Here is a 22166-nt window from a genome sequence, read left to right on the forward strand (position 1 = left end):
ATGTCCGTGTACAGTATTAGTTTACTCTGACTATTCTCTCATCATTGATTAAGTTAAGAACGAATTATTTTATTAACTAGGCAAGTCAGTTAAGAACAAATTCTTATTTACAATGACAGCCTAGGAACAGTGGGTTAACTGCCTTGTTCAAGGGCAGAATGGCAGATTTATACAGGGTTTCAATCTAGCAACCTTACGGTTACTAGCCCAACACTCTAACCACTAGGCTACCTGCCACCCCTAACTATACCGGCCCAGTAAACACATGCCCTAGAGATATCTGTTATTTGGACAGTGATTAGGGCATTTGTTATTGCTGCTCGTGGCCTGGATTCAAGACCCGCTAGAGGAGTCATCTTTATCTACTGTCACATTCTTAGCAATATACACTACATTACCAAAAGTATGTGGACACCTGCTCGTCGAACATCGCATTCCAGAATCATGGGCATTAATATGGAGTTGGTCCCCCCTTTGCTGCTATAACAGCCTCCACTCTCCTGGGAATGCTTTCCACTAGATGTTGGAACATTGCTGCAGGGACTTGCTTCCATTCAGTCACAAGAGCATTAGTGAAGTTGGGCACTGATGTTGGGCGATTAGGCCTTAAAACAGGTTAATATGCACCACCAACATTAGATAACAATACAGAAAGCCCTTAAATTGTTGAAATACCCAGTGAGGACATGTTGAATAATTATTGTATAAATTAACATGAACAATGTAATCATTTATGTCAAAATATGTACATTGAAAACACTACGTTAAAAGCATTGCGTGTGAGTATCCCTAACCTTTCCAACAGACCAAAAGATCTGTGAATTAATCAGTGGTTCGCCAATCAGGGCCTTGATGGCCTTGACAACAGTAACAAGGTGTGAAGTGTAACAAACAAAAAAGTTTTGGGGGAGAACGTTTCTTTGGGAACATCACGCGACGTCCTGACAACTGATACACAAAAATGTTCTTGCAACGTTCCCATAAAACGTGTCTAGAACATTAATATCTTATATTCTGGGAACATGGCAACCATGTTCTGTGTATGTTTGGTGCGACGTTGATGGAATATTCTCCTAACCCTCAGAAAACTGGACACATAAGAATGTTCATGGATTACAGGCAACATCCGCACTGAGCTAAAGGCTAGAGCGGGACACAAATCCGGACGCTTATAAGAAATCCCGCTACGCCCTCTGACGAACCATCAAACAGGCAAAGTGTCAACACAGGACTAAGATCGAATCGTACTACACCGGCTCTTGACGCTTGTCGGATGTGGCAGGGCTTGCAAACTATCGCAGTTTACAAAGGGAAACCCGGCTGCAAGCTGCCCAGTGACGCAAGCCTACCAGACAAGCTAAATGCCTTCTATGCTCGCTTCAAGGCAAGCAACACTGAACTATACATGAGAGCACCAGCTGTTCCGGATGACTTTGTGATCAGGCTCTCCATAGCCGATGTTAGTAAGATCTTTAAACAGGTTAACATTCACAAGGCCACAGTGCCAGACGGATTACCAGGACGTGTACTCAGAGCATGCGCTGACCAGCTAGAAAGTGTCTTCACTGACATTTTCCACCTCTCTCTGACCCAGTCTGTAATACCCACATGTTTCAAGCAGATCACCATAGTCCTTGTGCCCAAAAATGCCAAGGTAACCTGTCTAAATGACTATCTGTAGCACTCACATCCGTATCCATTAAATGCTTTGAAAGGCTGGTAATGGCTCATTTCGACACCATCATCCCAGACACCCTGGACCCACTCCAATTCGCATACCGCCCCAACAAATCCACAGATAACGCAATCTCTATTGCACTCCACACTGCCCTTTCCCACCTCGACAAAAGGAACACCTACGTGAGAATGCTTTTCATTGACTACAGCTCAGCATTCAACACCATAGTGCCCTCCAAGCTCATCCCTAAACTAAGGGCCCTGGGATTAAATACCTCCCTCTGCAATTGGATACTGGACCTTCTGACGGGCCGCCCCCAGGTTGTGAGGGTAGGCAATAACACATCCACACGCTGACCCTCAACACGGGGGCCCCTCAGGGGTGCGTGCTTTGCCCCCTTCTGTACTCCCTATTCACCCACGACTTCGTGGCAGCACACACCTCCAACACCATCATTAAGTTTGCTGACAACCCAATGGCGGTAGGCCTGATCACCGACGACAATGAGACAGGAAACGGAGGGCCGAGCATGCCCCCATTCACATTGACAGGGCTGTAGTGGATCCTCAAAAAGTTCTACAGCTGCTCCATTGAGAGCATCTTCACTGGCTGCATCATCGCGTGGTATAGCAACTCCTCAGCATCCAACCGCAAGGCGCTACAGAGGGTAGTGTGTACTGCCCAGTACATCACTGGGGCCAAGCTCCCTGTCATCCAGGACCTCTATACCAGGCGGTGTCAGAGGAAGGCCCTAAAAATTGTTGAAGACTCCAGTCACACAAGTCACAGCCTTTTATCTCTGCTACCGCACAGGCTCCTGAACATCTTCTACCCCAAAGCCATAAGACTGCTGAACAGTTAATGAAATGGCTACCCGGACTTTCGGCTTGTCACCCACTATCTACTATGTACATAGTATTTCAATCAATCAACTAACCAAACTTACATGTACATACAGTATTGTCTAATCAATCAACCTAACTACCTCATACCACAGTACACTGACTCGGGAACCGGTACCTGTATATAGCCTCGTTACTTTTATTTTGTGTTATTTTATTGTGTTACTATTTTCTTTTGATCTATTTGTTAATTTTCTTATTTTTTAACTGCATTGTTGGGAAAGAGCTCGTTAGTTAGAATTTCACGGTAAAGTCTACAATTGTTGTATTCGGCACTCGTGACAAATATTTTTTGTTTGTTTGATTTGTTCTTGCAACGTCCAATGAAATGTGTCTACAACATTAATATCTTATATTCTGAGAACATGACAACCGTGTTGTGTATGTTTGGCGGGACGTTGATGGAATATTCTCCTAAAGGGAATGTTCTCCTAACTTTAACACCAAAACATGCTAAAAAGGTTCTCAGAAGGGATTTGCTAACATAGATAGAACGTTCCCCTAACTAAAGAAAAACTGGACACTCAAACATTATGGCAACATTGCGGGTAACAATTACAAAAACGTTCTCTCTCTCCCTAGAATTGTTAGCAGGGCTCCTCTCTGCTCCTGTCCTTCCCCTCTGATTCACCTTCCATTTCCGTGACAACGTGTGTGTGCCTGTAGCTGTGACCTTGCAGACAGCACAAGGCCAGCAGATTATACAGCAGCAGACAGACTCAGATGTACTGAGTACACTGAGTGCCTTACCAAGAGGACTTACCCATAGAAATATAATTCTAAAACAGACATTCCCATTCAACTTTCCATGGTCTACAATGCTTTTTCCCTTTTTGTAATTCTATTTCTATGGACAGACAGTCCCTAGTGCACTTTACTAATATGATTTATTCATTTGTTTATTTACCATCACAGTGTGTTTCTATTTCCATACTCTATTCTGTAACACTCAATCTTCACAGATGTCTTGGAAAAGCAGTTGGGACTCTTATCTTCTGCAGAACAGAACAAAACAACATAATCTGTTGATGTCTCTCCTAATTTTCCCCGTCTGTCTGCAAGTGGGTTTAAAGTGCTTATAGTGTGTACTGTTGATAGTCCATTATGCATGGGCCTGTCCCTGGACAGCTAAATCCCAGAGAGAACTAATGTTGTCTATGTTCAAATGTACCCATGAGGCATTGAAAGTATTTTATTTATTACTTTTTAAAATCGTGTTACTATTTCTCTCTTTTGTTTTACTTAGTTTTGGGTGTTTTTGAGGCTCTTTGCCACACTAGTAGCTGAAAGGAATAAGTCAAGTAAATCAGTGCTTTTGGAACCAGCTATGGTGCAGACAGTAAACAATGAAATGCTTGTTTTCCCTTTTTCCCCATTCGAAGTCACATTTGGCCCTGCCCGTTTTCAGGCTACCCCATACTGTTCACTATTATGTCAGCCAATGTCCGGTTGGTTCAAGGCAGAGAGAGGGTTCAGGGCAGAGGAAGGGTTTTCTGAAGAGAATCTTCCCCAGGGGGAGAACTAAGACTGTGTCCCAAACTGCACCCTATTATAATGCAGTACTTTTGGCCAGGGCTTCTGGTCAAAAGTAGTGCACTTTGAAGTGAATAGTGTACCATTTGGAATGCGGGCTTCTGGTCAAAAGGAGTGCACTATAAAGGGAATAGGGTACAATTTGGAATGCAGACCATTAATATACAGAGTCTACTGTACCAACTCTTGCTTTTGAATGGGGCTGAAACTCTGAAACGCAACACTGAGCACGCTCATTGAAAAGCAGGCAGGACAAGACAGACTCAGTCAGCCCCAAGGAGCAGCACCTGTGGCCCAAAGTGACAAGCAATCAGAGATCTCTGGTGCAATCCCTTGCTTCTTTCACCCACCCAGACAGACAGGAATTTATTTTCTTTCCTCCAGACAGGTGCTCATTAAAGGGACGCATCCTAAAATGTCCCCTATTGACTATAATGCACTACCAGGGCCTATAGGGCTCTGGTCAAAAGTAGTGCACTATGTAAGGAATAGGGTGTCATTTAGGATGCAGTCAAGAAGCACAAATCTATTCTGTTGGCAACGCTCATCTCCTCCTGCCTAACGTTGGGGTCAGAAAGTCGATTGTTTCCTTTCCTCTGGGCAGTTTCAATGTCGGTATGCCGAATGGCACCCTATACACTACTTTTGACCAGAACCCTAAGGGGCCTACATAAGAAATAGGGTGCTATTTGGGACTCAGTCATTATCTGACAGACAGTGATGAACACTGAATACTGAACAGGGATGTGGGGATATCTCCTCCTGATGCCTCCGACTGGACCACCCAGGGCTGGGAAATCAAACACAAGGCCTGGCCAAAAGTAGTACACTGGAGGACGCCCCCAACGAATTAGGAATAAGAATACTAGAATGGACTTGAACCATCTTATGAGGGGATAAGGGTCAGCCATTTTGGTAAGGGAGTTGTCCAACCATGGTCTGCCAGTGCTGTGATAAGATAATACATTTGAAGAATTTATAGTGTATTATGCATATTTAAAAAGTTTGTGACTTTTTGTGATTAATTTATGTCTGTCCCTCATTTTAAGGTGAACCCTGTTGCGTGAACTGAACATTTTTTTTAATATGGTGAATCTATTCCTTTTTAAATATTTTTGCCAAAGAAACATTGAACATCTAATAGTCAAATCATAGTGTAAAAGCAGGTGAGCTGGTTCTACTGTTTTTGGCCATTTTCTGTTGTTTTGTGGTGGAAAACTATTTGGGTCGAGCGCAACACGTCAACCATGTTAAAACCTATTAAATGTAACTAAATGTAATCTACGTAATCCCCAAAAGTAATTATTTATCACGAAAGGACCATAAACAATAACTAGTAATACTGCATACTCCAAGAGAGGTTCAAATCTCACCTTTCTAGTAAAAAATAGTTATAAATTGTTGAGGTGTAGTTACTTTTGAGGACACAAGTGCAAAACACAGCACAAATATGATGAAAATATGCCATTTTTTATATGATGTATTTCCTATTCAACAAAACTATGAATAAGGCTTGAAATGACTTAGAATGTTTCTAAATATAGCATAATAAATAAACGACTACCTATAAGATTTCACCTTTCTAAAGGTCTATCTTGATCAGCATCACTGTGATTGTGAATGTCTTTCTGAACTCGTTATGAACTCACCTTTCATCTCTGTCTATGACAAACAGAAAGTATTTTTTGTTTAAAATCTATGAATTATTTTTAGATTACTGGTAATAAATCGATCCCTGAATGTGCTACAGTGACAAAACCACCCTCTCCTGCCACGTTAAGATGGAAGAATTCCAGGCATGTGCGTTCTTAGTGGCTTTGATGTAGGATTCAGCCAAGAGTTGATGGACAGTCAGAGGAGCCAATGAAATGGTAGGAGGGACATCCCAGCTTTAAGTGCTGTCAGATTTCACACCCTGCTTCACACAGGCAGACTATACATACTCTTGTGTCCATGAGATTCAGGGCTACCACTTAATGCAAGCCATTTAGATCTATGGTGTCCACATAGATTTATAAGCCAAAATGTTGGTCGGAACCAGTACCAGAACCACGCAGGTCCCCAAAAACAGGGGACTTTACATCTAAGACATCGGGGCTCCCGAGTCGCGCAGCGGTCTAAGGCACAGCATGTCAGTGCTAGAGGCGTCACTACAGACCCTGGTTTGATTCCAGGCTGTATTACAACCGGCCGTGATTGGGAATCCCATACGGCGGCGCACAATTGGCCCAGCATCGTCCGGGTTAGGGTTTGGCCAGGGTAGGCCGTCATTGTAAACAAGAATTTGTCCTTAACTGACTTGCCTAGTTAAATAAAGGTTAAATACAATAAATAAATAAATAAATAAATAATAATAGATAGACAGGCTATAAATGTTTTAGCAATTATTTTTATTTTATAATTTTTTTATTCAATTGCTACTCCTTGTTGCACACAACAAGCTTCCATTCCCCGTGTCACGAGGGGATTTTTGGCTGATTTAAGATGAAATCATGTGACGGTCAACTCTGTGACTTTATTTCGCACTTAATAGCCACTCACAATAGTATTTTTTTGTCATTTAACCTCTTGAGATGGTAAAATTGCTTTTTATGAATTTGAACAAGTGCTCTTTATGACAGAAATTCGTTTTTTTACCAAGTTACACTTCTCAAAAGGCACCGAATTGGTGGAACGGCCCGTTTATGAAATAGGGTGCCATTTCAGATGCAGATAGGGTTTCCTTAACCTTCTCCACTGAGATAGGAAGAGAGAGAATGCATGGTTGTCTGACCAGGTCAGGTCTACAGGACATTGGAGAGAGACACGAAAATCACAAATGTACCCTCTAGCCTCTCTAATTTTCTTATTTAAAAAGTACTAATACATTATATTTATGTACCTGGGTAGACTAGAATGTGTCTGTTTGAGTTTATTTCCTTGGTAAATGAAAAATGATGGGTCTCTATTTACAAATTCGAATGGAGACAACAAGAACAACAACAATCATAACAGAATCATTGGTCAAGTCTCAAAGATACCTTAAGATTTTGCATTAAGCATTTCCAAAAAGATCAAGAAAGTTCACAATTCCATGAAAGCTCAAATAAGTACTCTGGGCTCCAAGAAGTTAGTGGATATAAAAAAAAGGCAAACGGCTGTCTCTCATCTCCTCTCGTAGTTGCAGCGTTTGCATTTCTATTGTCCTCTCTCGGCCCTTTCTCTCACCATATTCACACACAAAGCAAATGATCAAATGTACTCCACTCCATTCAGAAAGATAATGAGTTTAGATTATCTTCAGTTGTGCTGTACACAGCATTTTTGGGAAAAGAAAATTACAAATAATAAGGTCCGTCCCTCAACATTCTTCGCTTAATATAACTGCTATTCTTGTAGCTTTTATGTTATGTTGTTTATAGCAGAACTGGTTGCCAACTCTGAATGTTGTAAGATTTACAACTTTTAAACACGAGAATTGGGGAAGCTAGCTACGGTTGCATCTCAAATGGCACCATATTTAGTTTATAGTGCACTACTTTTGACCAAGGTCCATAGCCCTGAATAGGGAATAGGGTATCATTTCAGACAACCCCAGTCTTCCTCTGTGGGCGGATAGGATCATCGTCTCAGTCTGGTCTCCTCAGTGTTTTGTGGTCCAATCCTGTTTTCCATTTATTGAGGAGCAAAAACAGTTTGTATAAAGAAAAAGTGTTTGACATGAGAAGCTGCTAAAAACAGTGACGTGTGAGTCGTTGGGGTATGTTTGGAAGTGAGACACAGGATCTTAATTGGGGTTTGTGTGTACTAGGGCTGAAGGGCTCAGTGGCTTGGCTCTGTGAAGGGGAAACTATGTGACACTGTGTCTTTAGGGTATCCTCTCTCTCTCTCCCTCTCTCTGTTTGTCTGTGTCTGTCTCTCTCCCCCTCGCTTTCTTTCAATGTATCTCTCTCTGTGTCTATGTGTCTCTGTCTCTCTCCCTACCTCCCTCCCTCTCTCCCCCTCTATTTTATCTCTTGCTCTCTCTCTCTCTGAATCACTCTTTCCCTCTCTATCTTTCTCTCCTCTTCCTATTGACGAATATACTGTTTCTCAGTCCATTATTCTCTGTTCTACCTTTTGAGCGATTTCACAGTACCCTGAATTATTGAAGTTGCAGATACAAAAATAAAAAAGAGAACAACCCCCACTCACCACACACACACACACACACACACACACACACACACACACACACACACACACACACACACACACACACACACACACACACACACACACACACACACACACACTCTCTCTCTCTCTTCTTGAGAGCCACCCTGTCTGTCTGAGTAGCAGCATATGTTTGGTAAGAGAATAAACAGGTATTTCATAATCCTAATGTAAGCTGATTTGTGAGAGACTGAGGCTGCATCCCAAATGGCACCCTATTTCCTATATAGTACACAGGGCCCTGATCAAATGCAGTGCAATATAAAGGGAATATGGTGGCATTTGGGATGCACCGACTGAGTTAGCTAACACAAGGGAATACCTAGTCAGTTGCACAACTGAATGCATTCAACCGAAATGTGTCTTCAGCATTTAACTCCCCTCTGAATCAGACAGGTGCGGGGGGGCTGTCTTCATCGTCCACTGCACTGAGGGAGCAGCTGTTGTTGGTTAACTGCCTCACTCAAGGGCAGAATGGCAGATTCTTCCACCTTGCCGGCTCGGAGATTCGAACCAGCAACGCTCTTAACCGCTAGGCTACCTGCTAACACGCTCCATAAAGCCCAAGGAGAAAACGTGTAACATCATAATGCTTTAAATCTTTCATCGGTAGTTCTTCATGTCAGGCTTTAGTAAAACATCATGCACCTGTCTAATCCTGTATAATACATCTTCAAGTCTTCAGTCTTCCTTCACCTGTCAGTCTAAGTTAACGTGGCCAAAAAAAATGCAGTTTGCTGATCTGTCCAAAAAGAGACATGCAAATATCAAATCTATGAGCCTGGTGAAAGATAATTATCGCAAGTCTTATAACTTATGACTGCCTCATGTAATGCATTATATTGTACATGTATTTAAAGTGTTACCAGTCTATGTACTGTCAAAGCAAATCACCTGTGTCTCCTATACCTCATCTCTATTTCTCTCCCTATTTGCTCATGTATCTTCGCCTCAGATCCTCCAGAGGTGGTCAGGTGACGATAGAGTTAGACAATTGTGCTGAGGCTAAGCTCATGAACCATTTGATCATCAGCACAGGGTCAGCTCAGCACCAACACCAGGTACAGAAGATGTTGTTCTGAGACATGCTGTGGCAGCAGCGTTTGATGCTTTAACTGCTGCTGTTTTTCTCCCATAATTGGTTCTTGGTGGTTCGGATGAGGCCTGGGTGAGGGGGGCGGCCAAGGGTGTGTCTGAGGAGGCGAAGAGGGGCGAAGGGTGTTGGTGCCCTTGCCAGACGTGTTGATTAGTTGGAAGATGCCTGGTTGGAGGGGCAAAGGGCCACCCCTGCCAAGGCAGAGAGTTAATCATCAGCCAGGCGTCCAGACCAGCCCAGACGTGCTCCTCCTAAATAATACATGGGGTGCATTGGCGTCCCACCTCCCTGCCACACACACACGCCCACCCTGTCTCGCTGAGATCCTGAAACCCCCTATTTTATATGGTCATTTAGCAGACCAAAACCACATATCCAAAGCGACAGAACTGTAAAATTGACAGTGACATACTGTATGGGTTTCCCATATGGGAATCAAACCCACAACCCTGCACCATTCTCTTACTAACCCACTGAGACATTGAAGCTACTCATTAGCTCGGGCCTGCCCCATGCTCCCTGCTGTGTAGTCACTGGGCTAACCAACGCGGCTGACAGTCTCTCTGCAGGATCTAGGGTAAGTCAGGGAAATGTTTGGTCAGCTGCAGCCAGGTCTGTTTTCCTCCTCTGTTCCCTCTCATCCCCTCCTCCACTCTTCTCCTCCCTCTCTCAGTCTGAGATGATAGAGCAGGTGTTGGGAGCAGAGCTTAATGGGCTCTCTATACCAGCTCTCTCTCTCTCTCTCTCTCACTTTCTTATCTCCTCTGAAGATTCCCTCTCTTCTCTCCACAACATTAAAAACTAATGTAAAAGTGATTAAGCCCTCACCACACCAATATACTGAAATAACCTTTTGACATTAATTTGTTTGAATTTGGGAGGTTGGGAGATATTGCTTTCTGTTGTGATTGATGTGTCTTGGGCCCGAGGCAAACAACAAATACACACACAGACAACGTTCTTTATCCAAGTGTACTTTAAACAGGTTTGTTTTTGCTTTGTGTTGCAATATACCGTAGCTTGAGAGGATTAGCAAACATTCGTGCTGCAACTTTTCCTTAAAAGGAAACAACTGTGTTGTTACTAAACGTTGAGACTTGCTGCCAAATTCTTGTCCGGTATAATACAGTGAGATCAACACTGGAACATTTTAACAGCATGCAGTTCATGTGTTTATTTCATCTGTGAGTGAGCTGCTACTGGGGGCAAGAGTGTGTCGTGTGTGTGTGTGTGTGTGTGTGTGTGTTTGGTGGTGGGGGGAGGGCTGGGGCGGTGTCTCTTAAATCGGGTTGCATTTGAGTATCCTTCCTCATATCACATAGCCTTACATACAGTATGTTTAGTTCTATCGTGTGATTGGACAATATTGTATGACACACCATATCGTTCTCAGATTGATTTACATTTTCAGTCGTGTTGCTTTCTAGGGATTTTCAGACAAAATCTTTAACTAGGCCACTTTTCCATTCTGGCAAACGCTAGGTAATGGTTATGGTAGTTAAATAAAAAATAAAAAATTTGCCCCACAAGAAGTTACAACTAAACATAGAAAACCACTCTGTAGCTCGACAGGCTAAGAGGCAGGTAGACAGTTTCTATATAAACAGCTCAGCAGATCACAGGACCTAAATATAATAGGCCTGAAGCAGCTCTAGCCTTTACCTCAGTCACTGTATACATCCCAAATGGCACCCTATTCCCTATATAGTGCACTACTTTTGACCAGTGTCCATAGGGTCCCATGTAGGGAATAGGGTGCCATTTGGGACATCATCTACAGTCATATCGGTTCCTCTTAAAAATAGACCCTGTGAATTTCAGCTTTTTTCTCCTCTGCCCCCAGGGAGACTGGGTTATTTCTGAAGCTTAAACATGACTATTTTTACTTGGAAACTGTCATGACAAGGCCTCCTGATTTAAAATGACTCTCAGTCTCGTCTCCAACATCTTTCTTTCTTTCTACCCCCTCTCTTTATCTCTCTCACACACCCAGACTTCTCTCTCTCTCTCCCAAACACCACCTCTCTCTTGTTTTCCTTTCTCTCTTCACCCTCTCTCCTTCCCTTTTCCTCTCCCTCTCCCATGATGTGCAGTCGTTCAGCTCAGGGTAGAGGGTAGGGAAGGATAATTACACCTGAGATCTGGCATTGATCCGTCATCATAATTCTTACCTGCTTCCACAGCATTACTCCACAGCAGTCATCGCCACAGCTGGCTCAAAGGGTGGGGGGCAGGGAGATCAGCTCCACAATCCTGCTATCATATGCACATTATAAACCACGCTCACATTTGACATATTTCAGCAGTTTTTCAATATCTATTATATACACTGTATAAACTATTCCACGCATATGTTCTGAAAGGATTTTTTCTTCACCCACCACTCTTCAGTGCCATCTCCCACATAAAAAAATACCATAGTATACTATGGTATAAATACTATAGTATTCTCTGTAGTGTTTTTTCTGACTTTACTGTAGTATTCACTGTAGTATACTGTAGTATTTACTATAGTGTTTTTGCGGACTGTAGTATACTGTAGTACTTACTGTAATGTTTTTGTGGACATTACTGTGGTATTTAATATAGTGTTTTTGTTTTATTATCTTTGACATAGAAGTGGAGGCTTTCTCCTTCAGAAAACCTACTAGAGAAATATTAAAAGAACACATTTTCCATAACCTGTAGGTAGGTAGGACTGGGGTCTGAACAGATAGTTCAGACCTTCTGCTCTTTTCTATAACCTGTAGGTAACACAATATTTGATCTATACTTAGATTAGTATGTAGGTTTCTCACTTATGGGTGGCACAAATTGGGATATGGGTTAGGGGAATAGTCAGGGTACATGCAAATGTAATATTGTAGTATATACCATAGATAAAAAAAAGTGTAGTATTTTTGGACATTACTGTAATATTTACTACAGTGTTTTTTTTTGCAGATAATACCGTAGTATTTAGTACTATAGTATACTACAACATTCCATCATAAGTCCTACACATTATCGAGGGATAGTACAGTGTGTAGTATAGTATTATACAGTATCCTACAGTTTACTATAGAATTCTATAGTAAGTATTGTAGTATTCTATAGTAAACTGTCATTTTTCGTGTGGGCTTCTTTAGTCAATTCCCAGTTACACAGATGAACATACAGGGGGATGGGAAGGTAAGCTCCACAATCCTGATACCATATTCACATTAGGAGAACAGACCATGTTCACATTTTAAGCATTTCAGGAGTTTATTCTATCTCCACTACATCTAATGGTTTCATTTTGGTCCATGCACCACAAGTTCCAAGCGCCGAGGTTTCGAGAACCTTTTTTGAAAGGAGTTCTCTACACCCACCACTATTCAGTGCCATCTTCTTTAGTCTATCCATCCACTTTACACAGACACATTCTATTTCTATGGACAAACGCATAGTCATCATGGAACCCGAAACCCCTTCAGATCCTTCAGTGTTTAAGAGGATCCGTACTGAGAATGCTGACTGACTGAGAATGCTGCACTACACGTGACCCCAGCAACTATCACTCTAGTCGTGAACTGTAAGGAACTCTTTGGTGTTGGAACATGATTTAGGAACATGTTGACCCCTAGGAGGTCATAAAAGGGGAGGTGAAGTCTGGAGCACAACATTCCTACTGCGTCCCAAATGGCACCCTATTCCCTATTTAGTGCACTACTTTTGACCAGAGCCCAGAAGTGCACTAAAAAGGGAATAGGATGCCATTTGGGACATGACCTAAGCTAGATGATTCACACGCTCATTCCCCACATAGAGCTCTCTTATAAATGCCTAGTTGTTAAGGCTCCTTTGGTTCTTCACTGAGACTATGAGAAGGGTCTTTGTCTAACTTTATCTAATATCTGAGAGACAAACTTGCCTGGGGGAATCGCGAGAGATATATTTCATTAATCCTCTTTACTCATCAAGTCTCTTCTTTATTTCCTTTTCTTTTCTCGCTGCAGTGATGAAAGTCTCCAAAACAGCCAGGAGCAACAGCTCAGGTAGCTTGTCTACAGGAAACCCAAACCTGTTTTAAAGCAGTCAGACACTTAAATCATAGACAGAGCTAAGGTGAGCTACTAGTCACAATCACCCTGCAATGTGCTGAACCTCTCCAAACACTCAAAAGCAAGAGCTCAGTCATGTCTACAGGTAACTGTTATGAAGGATAATTTCAGAAAACCCAAACCTGTTCTAAGGCAGTCAGACACTTAAATCATTCCCCTGGCTACCTGAGTCAAAGCTGAGGTGGGAGAGGAGCGCTTAGGTGAAGTGAGGTGAGTTACAGTACAAGTAACACATCACAACCAACCAGCATTGTATGTGTCTGAGAGGCAGATGTTGAAAACAAAGTCAAATTTTGTTCTCAATGATAACCAACAACATGGTTCTGTAGCCTACAATAAAATACTGTTTACTCATAGAATATTCCAGAAGAGTTTTAATACTCCCTCGAAATCCAGACTGAATTATGTTATGGTTCACTATTGTTTGAAACAGATTTGAAACGGAGCTGAATTCAGGTATGATTTCCAGGCTAGGAGAAATATAGAGAAACGTGTGCTCATTTTGTAGGCTATTACAACAGTGTTCCACAAATGGCCATGTTTCCCTGTTCTAGCACTCTGTCTGCTAAAGCCATCCACTCTCCCATTATCCATCCACCAGGCACTGTTTAGTGTTAAGGGTGTTAGGGAGTGGGTGACAACCCATAAACACCACCCTGTAGAATTAATTCAATTAAACCTTTGTATTTGTTTCGCTCAGCTTCGTTTGCTGCATTCATCACAATGTGTAAATCAAAGTTGGTTGGAACATACTGGTCTTTCACAATGTCATGAAATCTGAAAATAACATTTTAATTTGGGGTATAAAAACGATATGTTAAACAACGACAGAAATAAAAGAGTGAGACACTACTGACTGACAATCCTGCTGTTCCATGTCACACTCACATGTGCATTGAATGTTCACTGACAAATTAGAGTGACTGCCCCTAAAATGCAACTAATCACGTTGAAAATGGCCTATGTGGCATCGATATGAGTCAAAAACATTTATTCTAGTGTCAAAATTGACTACAAAGTGTAAATAGGATCATTTCGGTCATAACGTCAGTCTCCTCTAAAACTGAGTTTGGAACCTCAGGGCATCACACCAAATCAATGAAGATTGTGTTTGGATTACAATTATGTCAACAAATCCTGCCCCCTTCTGCCAAGCTCCACGTGCAAATCGCCCCTCCACCCACTTTGCTTCCCTTCATTGAATGGGGCGCTTGTTGAATGGGGCTCTTGTCGTGTCATCGCCCCCAACGCGTTCAAAAGATCACAGGCCCTATATGGATCGACCGTGCCTCCACAGTCAACGCTCCACGGTTTCCATGCCCTGCCGAAGGACCTAAGTATGCGGTCCTTGGGGAGTAACAGAATACAGGGATAACAAAAAAAATGGTGACTGTAATCAAACCATATGTGTTTGATGGATTGCGGGAAAAGAGCAGGAATAGGCTTTTGTAGGCTACAGTCCAAGCTATGTCTTCCAATGGTGCGATTGCTGTCGGCATCCAAAGATTATCCAACTTTAATAAACGCTTGGAGGTAAGGATGACAGTAGTGGTGTAGTCTACGGCGATACGGATATCACTTATTATTGAACTCTACATAGCAAATTGATGTGAATCACACTGCTGCTCTCTCATTTAGCTATTTGCGCCTTATGGATTGTGGTTGTTGTGGATGGCTGTTCACAAATCTAAATGTGTATTTGAACCCAATTATGGTTGAATTCAAGAAGTTGAAGCTGCCAATCAATCATTGTTTTTGAAACCAGTGGACAGCCAGAGAAAAATGTGCTCTTGCAACAGCTGCATAGTGCGGATCCAAGCCTATGAAATAAAAGGGGGGCTTTTATTGCTCAATCTAATTCATCGCTGATAAAACAGACACATGCTCTAACTTGTACACTTTTGATAGACTTAAAGGGACAATCTGTAGTTGTTACATAAATTTTTTGACATATAAAAATAAAGAAAAACCCTGAAATTAATATATATATATATATATACAGTTGAAGTCAGAAGTTCACATACCCTTAGGTTGGAGTCATTAAAACTCGTTTTTTTCAACCACTCCACAAATTTCTTGTTAACAAACTATAGTTTTGGCAAGTCGGTTAGGACATCTACTTTGTGCACGACACAAGTAATTCTTCCAACAATTGTTTACAGACAGATTATTTCACTTGTAATTCACTGTATCACAATTCCAGTGGGTCAGAAGTTTACATACACTAAGTTAACTGTGCCTTTAAACAGCTTGGAAAATTCCAGAAAATGAAGTCATGACTTTAGAAGCTTCTGATAGGCTATTTGACATCATTTGAGTCAATTGGAGGTGTACCTGTGGATGTATTTCAAGGCCTCCCTCCAAACTCAGCGCCTCTTTGCATCATGGGAAAATCAAAAGAAATCAGCCAAAACCTCAGAAAGAAAATTGTAGACCTCAACAGATCTTATTCATCCTTGGGAGCAATTTCCAAATGCCTGAAGGTATCACGTTCATCTGTACAAACAATAGTATGCAAGTATAAACACCATGGGACCACGCAGCCGTCATACCGCTCAGGAAGGAGACGCATTCTGTCTCCTAGAGATGAATGTACTTTGCTGCGAAAAGTGCAAATCAATCCCAGAACAACAGCAAAGGACCTTGTGAAGATGCTGGAGAAAACAGGTACACAAGTATTTATATCCACAGTAAAACAAGTCCTATATCGATATAACCTGAAAGGCCGCTCAGCAAGGAAGAAGCCACTGCTCCAAATCCGCCATAAAAAAAGACAGATTACAGTTTACAGCACATGGGGACAAAGATTGTACTTTTTGGAGAAATGTCCTCTGGTCTGATGAAACAGAAATAGAGCTGTTTGGCCATAATGACCATTGTTATGTTTGGAGGAAAAAGGGGGAGGCTTGCAAGCCGAAGAACACCATCCCAACAGCGAAGCACGGGGGTGGCAGCATCATGTTGTGGGAGTGCTTTGCTGCAGGAGGGACTGGTACACTTCACAAAACAGATGGCATCATGAAGCAGGAAAATTATGTGGATATATTGAAGCAACATCTCAAGACATCAGTCAGGAAGTTAAAGCTTGGTCGCAAATGGGTCTTCCAAATGGACAATGACCCCAAGCATACTTCCAAAGTTGTGGCAAAATGGCTTGAGGACAACAAAGTCAAGGTCTTGGAGTGTCCATCAGAAAGCCCTGACCTCAATCCTATAGAACAGTTGTGGGCAGAACTGAAAAAGCGTGTGTGAGCAAGGAGGCCTTACAAACATGGCTCAGTTACACCAGCTCTGTCAGGAGGAACGGGACAAAATTCACCCAACTTATTGTGGGAAGCTTGTGGAAGGCTACCTGAAACGTTTGACCCAAGTTAAACAATTTAAAGGCAATGCTACCAAATACTAATTGAGTGTACGTACATTTCTGACCCACTGGGAATGTGATGAAAGAAATAAAAGCTTAAATAAATCATTCTCTACTATTATTCTGATATTTCACATTCTTAAAATAAAGTGGTGATCCTAATTGACCTAAGACAGGGAATTTTGACTAGGATTAAATGTCAGGAATTGTGAAAACGGAGTTTAAATGTACTTGGCTAAGGTGTATGTAAACTTCCGACTCCAACTGTAAGTGTTATTCAATCATTGCACCCACACTGCTCGCGCTCCTCACCGAGCATCTGCGTGGCCAGGCATAGGTTCTATTTGTGATGCTCAACACGCTGCAAGTCCGGCCAAAAAAGCCAAATCAGCAGGTGCAGTTCCCCTTTAAAGAAGCTGAAGTGACAAAATATTTCTCAACTATAATGAATCAAGCTGGTAAAGAAAATGTATTACTGCACTCTCATTGGGATTCCCAAACCATCATTTCTTTCCAGAACATGTTTCTTTATTTAAAAGTATCATGAAATGATCATCCCGTCCCCTCCAGACGATTAGTCTAGATGATTATCATTATCTTCTTGCATTTATAATCATCCCCCAAATCCTCTAACTGAGTCTTCTATAGCCTAAACCAGCCAGGGAACCAATAAGCTCTCAACAGAAGAACCCATGTGATTATGATTGCATCCACTTCGTGACTAGAATTTGCATACTTGAGTGGCAGATAAGTGGATACACAGACTAGACTGCCTTCTCTCTCCCCCTCTACTGTCCTCTTGTCTCCTCTCTTCACCGCCCCTCTCCACTCCTTTCATTTCCTCTCTTCCTCTTCTCTTCTCTCCTGATTGTCTGTCTGTGATTAAGTGGCAATAGTAGCAGGAGGCTAAAGGATGTCATTAAACACTGAGGAGCCACTAAGGAGCCATTTTGGTTCAAACAACACAGTGCTTTACTGCATGGTAATGACAGCTTTGGCCAATCAGGATAAAGACAATTAGACTTGAATAGAAATGTCTGTTCTAGTCAGTCTCTTTCTTTAGTACCTCACAGTAAAGCAGGCTACAGACTACTGTAATAGAGACCCAAGACAATTGGCGTATTAGTATTGTATTTCATTTTCCCTTCTTTCCAAGCTCTCTCATTATTCCACAACCTGACAGACAACCCCCCATGCCTTTTCTTTCCAATCAAACATCCCTGTGGTAATTAACTCTTTAAGACCGACTGACAGATATCCACTCTTGGTTTTCTATTTAAGATATACAGGGAACAGTAAGATTGACACAGGGATTGTCTGTCAATTTGTGTAATTACAGTGACGGGTCTGTGCGTCATATATCTGATGAGGCAGCTGTACAGTGAGACAGAGGGGAGAAGACAGGGTTAATGATAGGTTAAAGGCCTGTGTGTGAATATTCTCGCTCTCTCGCAAGGGTGTCAAACATAGAGCCTCAATATACTTTAAAAGGACTAAAACCAAATAAAAAACGGTGCAGAAATGATAATGGACCTATATTTATACAGTTTCTTTACTGTGTCCAGCTCACTAATAATCACGAAAATGAAAGCTAGACAGTCAGGGATCATCGGAGATTCCCAAAACGCTGGATAGAGGACTATTTTGGACTAATTTTGACAGTGAGGAAATCATTTTAAAATTCAGTGCGGCCTTCGGGACCTCGTTGAAGACCAAAATTGGTTTGACACCCCTGCTTTTGGGGTTTGGCTGCATCTGCAATCATTGATTTTCTGTCTCATGTCTTTATGTCATTTGGATGAATTTCCATTTTATTTATTTAATTCCCCAATCAGTTAAATTCCGTGTAACACTGAATTAATAGGCTTTGTAAGGATAGCCTATTGTCGTTTTTATTGATTCTTGATTATGAATAATTGGTTGTAAACTATAAAATACCATAGCTATCTACATCATCAGTGAAATTACAACGGCCTTTCTCATGCAACACAGTCAGTCACAGGATTAATAAATCATGTTTAAAATAACAAAATTGGTTATCTTTATTTCATCAACCAATTAGTCTATTCTGTCACTAGGGATGAGATCTCATAGGTATGAATGAACTAGGACAAATTAATGTACAATTCCTCCAATATGTAACATGCAGTTCTGCTTTCCTGGACAGATAAACCTAGTCCTGAAATAAAAATCAATTTCAATGGAGACTCTCCTTTGAGCAAGCCTTTTAGTCCAGGACTAAACTCAATCTCACCCCATGCCTTTTCCTGGGATATAACCTCTCTTGTACATTTTCAGATTCCCAAGAACTCCTTATGACCAGTCTACAGGGACAGAGCTCAGGGGAAGGTCAGATGTCATATTCCCTCACAACAGCTTTTCTTCAGATGCCCACAGCCCTCTAAAACCACTTAGCACAGAGAGAGATCATTACTGATTTAGAAGGGGCACACTTAACATTTTGGCTACATGTATAGCTAAGCCCATGGAGGTAAAGCAAGATGGGGGCAGTGGTAGCTAGTGGGGAGTTAAGGAAGTGTTTACCCCACAGTGAAATAGACCCTGGGGAGAAACCATTACAGATTTAGAAGGAAAAACACACTATGTCAAAATGTATTCCAGCTAAGACGGTGGAGGTAAAGCCAGACTAGCGCAGGGTGGGGCAGTGGTAGCTAGAGGGGAGTTGAGGAAGTGTTTTTTACAGCACGATGAAATGGCCCCTGGGGGAAGAGACCATTACTGATTTAAATGTTGGCCAGCTACATGTCAAAATGGATTCTAACTAAGCCCATGCTGGTAGAACAGGGTGGGGCAGTGGTAGACAGGGGGAATTGAATAAGTTTTTACCCCATAATGAAACAGCCCCTGGGGAAGAGGCTGGGCGTGTGAGAGCCCCCTTCCTGGGTGAGAGGACTGACTCTCTGGCTACCAACCATGCAGAAGCCATTAACACGCCGCATGAAACATCAAACTCACATGACTCCACTGCAGACCTGGGTTCAAATAGCATTTATTGTCTTTCAATGACTTACTTTCTGCAAAGGAATCAAAACCCTGCCCATATGTAACCCCAGGCAGTCTCAATAAAACACTCAAAGTATATGAAAGATAACAAATACTATTTGAACCCAGGTTTGGTCCCTTGTAGCCTGAAGCCTGGACAGCTAATGCCTCTGGCAGATGTCCCTGTGTGGCTTAAGTGCAAGAGCAGAGACACATTGTAAACATAGGGAAGAGACCGAGTGTGGAAGATACATTAGTTTGGTTAGAGAGAGAGGACAAGTCACTCAGACACACCGCCACCAAACATTTACCAGCTGATGCTCACAATGTTGTCTGGTGACTTCACATATTGATTTAAGCTGAGTAGGTTTGCAATGGGGCATGACATGTTCTTCTAGAATGACTTAAAATTAAAATACTTTTCTGAAAAGGAATAAACTAAAATGCATTGCTAAATGTATACTACAAAACAACATGGAAAATGCTCTACTTAAGTATAAAATCTAGTTTTTACAGTAGGACTTTTTGTTTTCATATCTATAAGCTCTGTGAGTAGAAACATAAGAACTCTGCCAGATCAGTGACAAACTGAGTGTGATTCATACAGTGTCTTCATGTTCTGTGATTTAGTTTAATAACCAACAGAGGCTGAGGATTTGTAGCAACATGTTGAGGAACGTATCAATGAATGGCAGTGGAGAAATCTCCACAGTGAGTGACAGAGGCTACACAATAAAGTGCTCAGGGTGGGCTTGTGTACAGTGTTAAACCATGGGCGGCAAGGTGCGGCACTACACACACACACACAAACATACCGGCAGCGCCGGCCACGTTATCTCTGCATTCCAAACTACACCTACCCACCACAGCAACACAGCTGGAAAAAGGCACTGTTGAAACTGACACCCACCTCTCTGTCTCCAACTTCCTGCCAGACAACTGAAGGACACACAAAGACATACACACACACACACAAAAACACACATGCGCTCACAACGGTCTTTAATTTCTGTTTTAGCTCCTGGACTCCCAGAGGCATACAGTTACACAGAGAGGGAACCTTTGAATCCTTTGAATGTACACGGCTTACGAGGCACCTGAGAATTGAGGTTTGTTTGCTGATTAGGCTTTTCTCACACTGGGGGTACGTTCCAAATGGCACCCTTTCCCTATATAGTGCACTACTTTTGACCAGAGCCCCTATCGGCCCTAGTCAAAAGTAGTACATTTTACTTTGGGAAGCAGCCTGGTTGAATGCAATACAATACCATGACCCTAATCTCAGAACCCACCATGACATTTATGTTAACAGTCTGTCACAAGAAACTACCCTGACCCAGATGGGCACTTCCTGAAACCTATTGTTGGATCATTCTTGTTCATTCAACCATCTCAGTTTCGTAAAAGTTGGAGCCCCAATCAAAAACACATTCCAGAAGGATAATGGCTGAATTGAACTAAAAATGTTTTGTATACAACTACTACAGCACCTTCAGAAAGTATTCACACCCCTTGACTTTTTCCACATTTTGCTGTATAGCCTGCATTTTAAATTGATTAAATTGAGATTTTGTGTCACTTATCTACTACACACAATACCCCAAAATATCAAAGTGGAATTATGTTTTTAGACATTTTTACAAATTAATAAAAAATGAAAAACTGAAATGTCTTGAGTCAATAAGTATTCAAACCTTTTGTAATGGAAAGCCTAAATAAATTCAGGAGTAAAAATGTGCTCAACAAGTCACATAACAAGTTGCCTGGACTCACTCTGTGTGCAATAATAGTGTTTAACATGATTTTTAAATGACTACCACATCTCTGTACCCCACACATACAATTATCTGTAAGTTCCCTCAGTCGAGCAGTGAATTTGAAGCACAGATTCAAATCACAAAGACCAGTGGCCTCATTTATAAACGTTGTGTGTTCACAAAATGTATCCCAAAACATACGAGCGCCAGTTCACTCAAACGTTAGCATTTATACAAATCTGAACTTATCCTCCCGCAAAATTTAGACCATGTGTACAGTACGCATAGTTTCTAGTGGTTGAAGTATTGCATTGCATGAAGGCAAAACTAGTCTAGTAGTAACCTTGCAAATGGGGAATATGATGACAGTCTTATTCATAAACAAAAAACTGGTAGCTAAATACACTGTACAAAAATATAAACGCAACATGCAACAATTTCAAAGACTTTACTGAATTACAGTTACAGGAAATCAGTAAATTGAAATAAATTCATTAGGTGCTAATCTATGGGTTTCACATGACTGGGAATACCTATATGCATCTGTTGGTCAC

The 22166-nt window shown here is 41.7% G+C and overlaps 1 non-coding gene across 1 annotated transcript; it reads right to left on the reverse strand.

Annotated features, from left to right (window-relative positions):
- Positions 1 to 12024: 12024 nt before the first annotated feature.
- Positions 12025 to 12077, reverse strand: LOC123726798 (U7 small nuclear RNA). The gene has a single exon (XR_006758947.1). It is a non-coding gene; the product is annotated as a U7 small nuclear RNA (small nuclear RNA).
- Between the last annotated feature and the right edge of the window lie 10089 nt (positions 12078 to 22166).

Source organism: Salmo salar, chromosome ssa01 (assembly GCF_905237065.1).
Source record: "Salmo salar chromosome ssa01, Ssal_v3.1, whole genome shotgun sequence".
NCBI classification, from domain to species: domain Eukaryota; kingdom Metazoa; phylum Chordata; class Actinopteri; order Salmoniformes; family Salmonidae; genus Salmo; species Salmo salar.